Below are 8,969 nucleotides of genomic sequence, written 5' to 3'. Positions count from 1 at the left end.
ACATTTGAAATACAGTGATCATTAACTAAAGTCAAGTATAGCTTGATTTATCGCTTGAAAAGGAGTGGCAAGAAGCAAATTTATATAATCCCACCCCCACTCAGTTAATACATTTCAATTTTTTCATTGTTTTACAAATTGTCGCTCCCCTAATATAACCATCATATGAATCTCCATTTGTTTTATCTAAAAAGAGGCGTTCAGGACATTATATTAAAATTGTGCTGTACTGTGCCAGGATAAAATGCAACGACTTACTGCGCTCTGCTGGCAGCATTCGAAAAAAATAACTCGTTTTGCTGAACAATAACTTGTTCCGTAGGCAAGACACGTTGAATCCAACATTGTTCCAATTTGTAAAAGTTTTAAAGTTTCCTTTGTCTTAACAAAAGAATATGTACCTGTACCTGAAAAGTATCTGTCACTTCAAGTACTGGACAATTACAGCCTACTACAGAAAACACACAATTGTGAACAAAAGAGCCCCAAGAAAAATGGAGAGAACATCAGACTGTGCCGTAGACACATAGCAACAGATATTTAGTTGTTTAATTACAGCAGTATTAGGGATTCAGCTTGCAGTTGAAGATTTACTATTCTTAGTAATCTGAAAAGCTCAGAAGCAAGTTTTGAAGTCTCTGGATAAAAACATTTGTTAGCTGTCCAGCATGCACTGCATTAACTGCTCTGTCGCTTTCAGGTAACTTATTCTGACCTGTGGACTCATGAAATTCCCCATCCGTCCGTCCGTCCATCCATCCATCTTCAGATACCTTTGAACAGGGTCACAGAGTTGCTGGAGCCTATCCCAGCTGCTATATGGCAAAGACGGGGTACACCCTGAACAGGTCGCCAGTCTGTCACAGGCTCACACACTCACCTTGGGAAATTTGGAGATACCAAAAAACCTACAAAGCATATTTCTTGACTGTGGGAGGGAACCAGAGAAAACACACGGATGAACGAGGAGAGCATGCAAACTCCACACAGAAAGGACCCAGCCAGGATTTGAACCTGGGCCTTCTAAGAGATACCCACTGCACCACCGTGCAGCTCTCAGGAAATCTCATTACTGTGAGTTATGGTAAAGATTTTTGGAAGCACCAACACAAAATGATGCTTTAATAGTAGTTGAATGTACTATCCAGCAAATGTTTGTTCTATTTCAATGATCAACACTGATCTCATTGATTTAATTTTTACTTTTCTGCAAGATTAAAAACTTTGTTTAACAATCTGGACAACGTATAGTTTTCTCATAAAACTTTAACCATTCTTAGAATTTCAGCTCCATACTTTCTGCAGTTTTTAAAAGAATTTCTCATAAGAGTTGACAGAGAAGTGACATTATATTAATAAGCAAAACACCAGCAAAGGATTTTGAACAGCAATTGTTACTAAACACTTGGAAGCTAAAGGAAGTAGAAAACTACAATAAAATCTTAAAATAATGACAAAAAAAGTGATTTTACAATGAGTGCTTCATAAATGAGACAAAATAATGAAGAATTCTTTTTCATGTGAAAATGACTTTTTTTTTTAAATTGCTCATTAAAGCAATGTGCTGTCCTTTTAAGAAATCATCAAGGATTTAAAGGATTCAAAGGGGTTTATTGTCATATGTACAGTAAGGAAACAGGTTTCCCTGTACAATTAGGTGCTTTGCTATAAGGTTAAAGGTTAAATAAAAGCCTCACATTATTATTGGTACCTAAAAATGCAATACATGGATTGTTAATTCTTCTAACCTTCTAATCCTCTAAGCAATATTTATCTTTCATTGTGGAATAGAGCCTTATTTGAAATTAACCAAGTTTATACTCAAGGAAATTCAGCTTTACAATAATGATTTAATCAATAAATCTTCCGTTTTTTCATCCATCCATACATACATGGGCCTACAATTTAAAAATTTTGTGTTTTTTTGGCCTCTAAATTTATTCATTTTTTTTATTTTCTCAGTGTAAACAAACTATTCTAATCAGATTTACATTTCAATGTTTTGACCACCAGAGGGAGGCAAATGCAAATTGATTAGTTTATTTTCTTGCAGAAAATTGATTAGTTTATTTTCTTGCAGAAAATAAATCCTTTTTGAAATGTAAAACTATCTTACCACTAAACTGTCCAATTAGGAAACAACACTTACTGACAATCAATTTGACATGTTTTTCATGCTAGTGGAATAGACGACAAGTGGAAACAATCAAGGATTGGTTCTGCAAGTGGTGACCACAGACAATTTCTCCGTCCTGATGTTTTCTGGCTGATGTTGTGGTGACCTTTGAATCCTAACAGTGTTGCCGGCATCTAAAACCATACAAGTGGCCCAAGTAGTGCAACTCATCCAGGACAGGGCATAAAGGTTTGCTGTGTCTATCAGCTGGGAGTTGTGCTTACAGCACAACAGGTGAAAGCAGGTTCACACTGAGTTGGTTGTCACAACTTAACCATCCATGCATTGCTCATACGCAAAAAATCTTTCAGCAGTCATTCCTGCATAAAATCGAAGCTTGTAGTTTTGTCTTTAAATGTATAACTGTAATGTATATCTCTTTTGCTTTTAGAAGTCATTTCAGTCAGACAACTCTTGCAGTAAGAAATATTTATTTGACATTTTTCCACATTCTTTAAGTTGGCATTCACATATTTTCGTTTGGCATAAGGCTCCGTTCAATTCCATAAAACTTCCATAAAATTCCATAAAATTTCCATAAAACTTTCGGGTAACAAAACCCCCAACACTAAAATCATCCAGAAGAAGAGGAAATGTGAATGTATAATCAGTGTGTAATAAAATGGGGTGTGTTTTCGGCAGCATTCCATTTTCATTTCATTTCCCAGTATGACTGCTATGTGTGACCCGGCACCATTGACCGTTTGGGCCGCCCCCGTTCGAGTACAGCGCCACGAAGGGAACATGCTATCTAGTGGATCTGCTATGTGTGACCCGGCACCATTGACCGTTTGGGCCGCCCCCGTTCGAGTACAGCGCCACGAAGGGAACATGCTAACTAGTGGATCTACTATGTGTGACCCGGCACCATTGACCGTTGGGCCGCCCCCGTTCGAGTACAGCGCCACGAAGGGAACATGCTATCTAGTGGATTTGCTATGTGTGACCCGGCACCATTGACCGTTGGGCCGCCCCCGTTCGAGTACAGCGCCACGAAGGGGACATGCTATCTAGTGGATCTGCTATGTGTGACCCGGCACCATTGACCGTTGGGCCGCCCCGTTCGAGTACAGCGCCACGAAGGGGACATGCTATCTAGTGGATCTGCTATGTGTGACCCGGCACCATTGACCGTAGGGTCGCTCCCGTTCGTGGAAACCACTAGAGGAACATACTATCTGAAAGAGAGAGGGAAAGAAATAAAAGGGGAGCCAACATAAAATTACTTATACGTGATCTTAGAACGTAAGCTCACTTCCGCAAAACGCTGTGCAGAACTATAATTTAAACCGCCAAACAACCCGTATGATACACTAACTTAACATCCAATCCAAAGCTTCCGATGGCGTATGACATGCTTAGCCATTATTGGAACTTCTATTAAACCAAGAACAAGTTTGATGGCCATAAACTCTTCCATTTTGGCAACTATATATACACGCGCTTAAGTAACATCCATTATTTCGAAGCTCCCAACGACAGTACCACGAACGAGCTTAATAGCCATAATTTTCTCCATTTGGCATACCAATTATAAGCGCTCAAGGAACATCCATATAATGAGGTTCCATCCCAATATTAAGAACGAGTTCAACGCCCATAATTACTATGCTTCTTTGGCATACTACAAACAAATGAGCTTAAGAACCAGATTCGAGCTCCTCGCAGACTATGATACAACTTAGAGCAACCTAAATTTTGAGGCTTCCACCTGGCTATAATTTTCTTTTAACATCTATAATCGAATAATTTACATTCATTCTGCGGTTGACATTGATTAATTAATTCAGTCAGAAGTGTCATTGGAATGCAGAGGAGGTCCAACGCCCGTCACTTTCAGTGCAGCAATAGGTACGTCGAGCAGTCATCATTGCAGCACCAGATCAAGGAATGCATGGGTGACATCATTTCCTGGAAACGGAGAAGCTGATCGGGGCGTAGGTGTTCGCAGGCTCAGGATGCGATGCATAGATAAAAACAAAGCAGTATCAGTCTTGACAAGAATATATAAATAACCCAGAAACTGATCAGTTTCAAAACGATTGAGATAAATTAAATAACAGTGCTTTTAAAAAACAAATCTGAGAAAGTGAAATTTAGTAGATAGTAAAGGTAAAGACCCATTGTGGATTTATCGCACCCTAGAAACCACCATAATTACAAATTCCAACAGTGAAATGATAGTGAAATATATGACCTGCACGAAATCTTAACACCAATTTTTTATATATTCCAATGATGAGAAAAGTAACCTTTGACAGTTTCAGAGGGACGCACCTTCAGGAGGCCATCGAGGAGTAGTAGATGGGAAGAGTAGCCAAGGAGATTTGTAGATGAGGAAGGTCAACATCCCACATGGCAAAGGATTACAGCTCGGCTGGATTTGATGCCTTGTATTTGATATAAGTGGTTCTCAAATTTTTTAATTAGCCAAGGGCGACTGGATACTGCAAAAGAGAACTTGAGAGCCATGAGGGATCATAGGTTTTGATAGTATTTTTTGCTAGACTGAACCTTAAGCATTTAGAGGCGGAGTATAACAAGCCTCTAAATGGGGATGCATCTAGCAGAGTGTCATCTGCTTAAAAAAAGCAGATAGAAGACTGACTTGTGGACACAAGATTTAACTCTTGAACTAAGCTTGAGAGCGCAAGTGATATATATTTCCTACGGTCAGGGTAGAAGTTGCTCAAGGTGTTATTTAAACATTAACCAAGTCAACCGATGACACAATACTATCATTTAATATTGAAACAGCCTTAATATAATCTCCAAGGATGAAATAACCGGACGACCCCTTAAGAACCATCAGAGCCGTAGATTCTGGCGGCCGGACAAACACAAACCACTCTTCTTAAATCCTTTTCCCCCAAACCAGAAGGCGCAGACTCAGGAGAACAAGTGGAGGGAGCCTGAAGACACAACAGGTATCACAAAACCACTCCAGGCATAGAGAGGGAAAGATCAAACAAAACACGAAAATCCAGAACAGGAACACGTGGCCCAGGATCGAACAACCCAGAACAAGAACACAAGATGAACGGATGACCATAGGACCAAAGCTACAGCAAATGTCAGGTGGCCCAATCATTGACGAATCATATCCAACCAAAATTTGAATAAACGACATGCTGCACAAAAGCTAGAGATGACATAATGGGGAGAGACAAGCATCAATGAACCACCCAAATCTATAGAAGAAAAAGAAATCCGGACGGGTGGAGGACCGTACATTATAGATAACGTGGAAACCCAATTTTGAAAATAAAGTTTTTTCACAGAGATTCAAAAGACCAGGGATACAGAGGAAAGTTGGCCACCAAGAAATCATCGATAACATGCAAAATGAAGGGCACCCATCGCCTACAAATATCCAGTACAGGGCGATAAAGTCGATTTTTTGAGGACTGCCACGACAACGGAAAGGTAAACCGGCAAACACCTCGAGCGCCAACTGAAGGCCAAGAGACGCCACTGAGAGGCATAGAGGCAGAACAGTGAGACCATCAGTGACAGTCATCCTCAGCCTTATATCGCGTTCGGAGGAAAATCGTGGAGACAGCATGGGGAGCCGAAGAAAATGTATACTAATCCTGAAGGCGCATGGGGAACCAGGCCACTGATGCCCAGAAGATTAACTGCGAGGCGCTAACAGGTCCAGATCAAGTCACGTCAACCTGAACACTTCCTAGGGGCCACCCTCAGTGGCGGCTTTGAAAACGATGCCCCGGAAGAATCCATCACACAGCCCCCACAAACCTCCAACCAAACTAGAGAGAATAACAAATTAACTGTCCAGCCGAGAAAACAAGGCCGCGACGAGACCGACACACTCACTAATGCGGCCGACGCAAGTCCCTGAGGACAGGGCAGGACCCACTGGGGTACACAGAGCGGGGAAAAACAGGCGAAGCAGAACCAGATGCAGAATGTGCGGGGGCAACGAACGAGGATCGCTGAGTGAATAAAATGAGCCATAGACGCTGCATAAGAGAGACCAATCATAGGGAAAAATGTCCACAGAGCAGAGACGGGTCCAAGAGACACTGATTCACATTCTAACTAACCAGCAGCTACAACAACGAAGAAAACAAACAGAAGAAACGCCATAATAATAAAGCCAGCATCAAATTAAAGATAAGATTTACACACAGCTCCCAAAGAACAAAACAGCAACAGAAAACAAATGCTAAAAGCCACGATAAATTCAGCCAGCATGAGAAACCTGTCCAAACGAGGACTGCCAGCCTTCACAACCACAGAAAGGACCCCACAACCCCTGAAAAAAAAACAACCGGACGACACAGAACTACGCAGCAGAAAAGGAATCAGAAGCGCATCATGAAGGACCCGGAGTCAAAACCACAATTCCCAGGGTCCTTAGGGGCGTGACGTCACCGAAGTAAACAGGAAGTGAGACGCAGCCATAGAAAACCACACGGGAAAAGTACCGCACGACGCTCACCGTGGATAATTGGGGTGACCACGGCAGACGAGAAGACCCGGACTACTCCTGATCGGGGGGCACGGACATCCAGAACATCGCGGAAAGCACACCCCGTGCAGATGCACGCGACTGCGGCGAAACGAACGCGCTGTGCGCCGTCAGCCGCCCGCGGATCGGAGGAGAAATTAAGGAGAGCAGACGCGGCGAAACGAAAACCCCACATCAGAAAGATGGGGATCATCCATCCGAAGGACGGGGGAACACAGCAAGACGCCGAAAGAGACGGAGACCCGCGGCCTCGGAGACCGGCGAAGAATGAGCGCTGAAGGTAAGAAAGAATGAACAACTGCGCACCTGGCTTAAATAGGACGCTGAGCAGGTGAGTTAATTAACTGAACCGCCCTGGGGTATTTACCTGAAAACACTGCTTCGAGTATCTGCCCGAAATACGATAAATCGTCATTGTAACAAGAAGTAATGAACCATCAAGTACATCCTGGTAAAATGTGACAACCAACCCCTAGAGAATTTCAATAGAATTTCAGTGATAAATTAGGATTTTACAAGATGATGTGTAAAATTGTTGTTTTTAAAGATGAAAACTTCAAATTAGTTTATTTTATGAATACCACCCCTACAATTGTTGTCATCAATGCCCCTCATGTTTAAATAACCATTAATTTCCATTACTATTTAGTGTGTGGTTATGTTGTCAGCACATGTAATTTTGTAAAGTATAAAGTATGTACAAAGAATATTTCATTGGTTTGAGCGGTGTACCTTCCGGCCTTACTGTTGCTTTGAACAGCTGTTTATCATAAACTGATTGTAACGAAAGAGAATCAGGTCATTATGCTATGGATTTTACTGGATGTTTTCAGGTTCAATGTGCAGGAATGCTGATAGGAGCAGAGGGCAGTGGTCCACTTGATCCTCACACAACTCCTCCTGGTTATTCGACTGCAGCTGTGTGTTTCAGACTGTTGGGGTCTGGGTATGACTGGGCAGTCAAGCGTGAGAGCTGCAGAGCATGCAGCTTGATAAAAGGAACTGCTCTGGATTCAGTATGACATGTGTGATCAAACTAGTTTTTTGAAGTTCTGCAGTGAGATCTGGAGGCCTCGTAAACATCTCATATGCAGAATGGTTTCAAATGAAAACTAGCAAGCAGATTACATCAGAGACCACAAAGAATTTGACTAAAGGTCTAAGCATTTAGTGGCAAACTAAACTCTGTTTTAAACAGGTTGTGATGTTGCTGAGGATTCAATATTCCCAAAAAGAGTTTTTTATGTTTTTCAATTGAAATGACAAGGAAAGACACCTTCATGAACCACATAAACACTGCTCCAAAATTTTAGAATTTTTCTTTATTAGCAAGAAATATGTTTTTTAATGTTAGCATCAGAAATGCGGAACTCAGTCTCAGGGCGGGAGTTACATGCGCATTTACTAACAGAAAAAAACTTTTTATCTTTTGAATATAAATGCAAAAATAAGCTTCTGTTAACTAACCAAATTATGAAAATGAGAAGCAAAAGAAATCCCCCAAACTAAATTTTCATTTGTATTTCTTTTCCAAAGTGCTAATGAAGCTCTTAATTCTGTCACATTTTAATTAGATGTATTTTTTAAGGCTTGGTGTCAGACAGTAGGAAATTAACATTTTGCACCTTGAAAGAAAATCTGGATGTCTTCTGATTATTTATTTCCTCCTTGAGTTTCTCTTGTTTTAATGCTTCGCATCCTTTAAAACACCAAGCAGCCGTATGAAGAAAGTCCTTCGATGAAAGTCATAAAATGTTTTATTTCCTCTTCCTGCTGAAGACACAGACTTTCATTGACAGTCGTGAGTCATTTTAAGAAAGAATTTATAGTACTTTTTCATTTTAAAAGTAATTATGAGGGCAGCTTGCATATTAGACACCAGGATGGTTGTTTGTGCTTTCAGCCCTGCTGGAGTCCAACATGCACCGGGTATAGGTCTGACTTACTGCCAGATATGCAAACCGAGCTCCTGCCCAGTCATGCAAAGACCAGACAGCCCTCAGTAAGGCTCCCCAGACCCCATACTCCAATACTACCCTCCACAGGACACCACGGGGGATGCGGTCAAACGCCTTCTCCATATCCACAAAACACATGTGGACTGGATGACAGAACTCCCACGAACACTGGTCCACTGTTCCAGGACCAGGACGGAAACCAAACTGTTGTTCTCGGATCTGAGGTTCGACTATCAGATGGATTGTCTTCTCCAGTACCCTGGCATAGACTTTCCCTGGACGGCTGAAGAGTGTGATTCCCTGGTAGATGTACCACACCCTCCAGTCCCCCTGCTTAAAA

Source organism: Oryzias latipes, chromosome 24, assembly GCF_053564925.1.
Source record: "Oryzias latipes strain Hd-rR chromosome 24, Olatipes_Hd-rR_3.1".
Taxonomy (NCBI): Eukaryota; Metazoa; Chordata; class Actinopteri; order Beloniformes; family Adrianichthyidae; genus Oryzias; species Oryzias latipes.
This window is presented reverse-complemented; position numbering follows the sequence as displayed.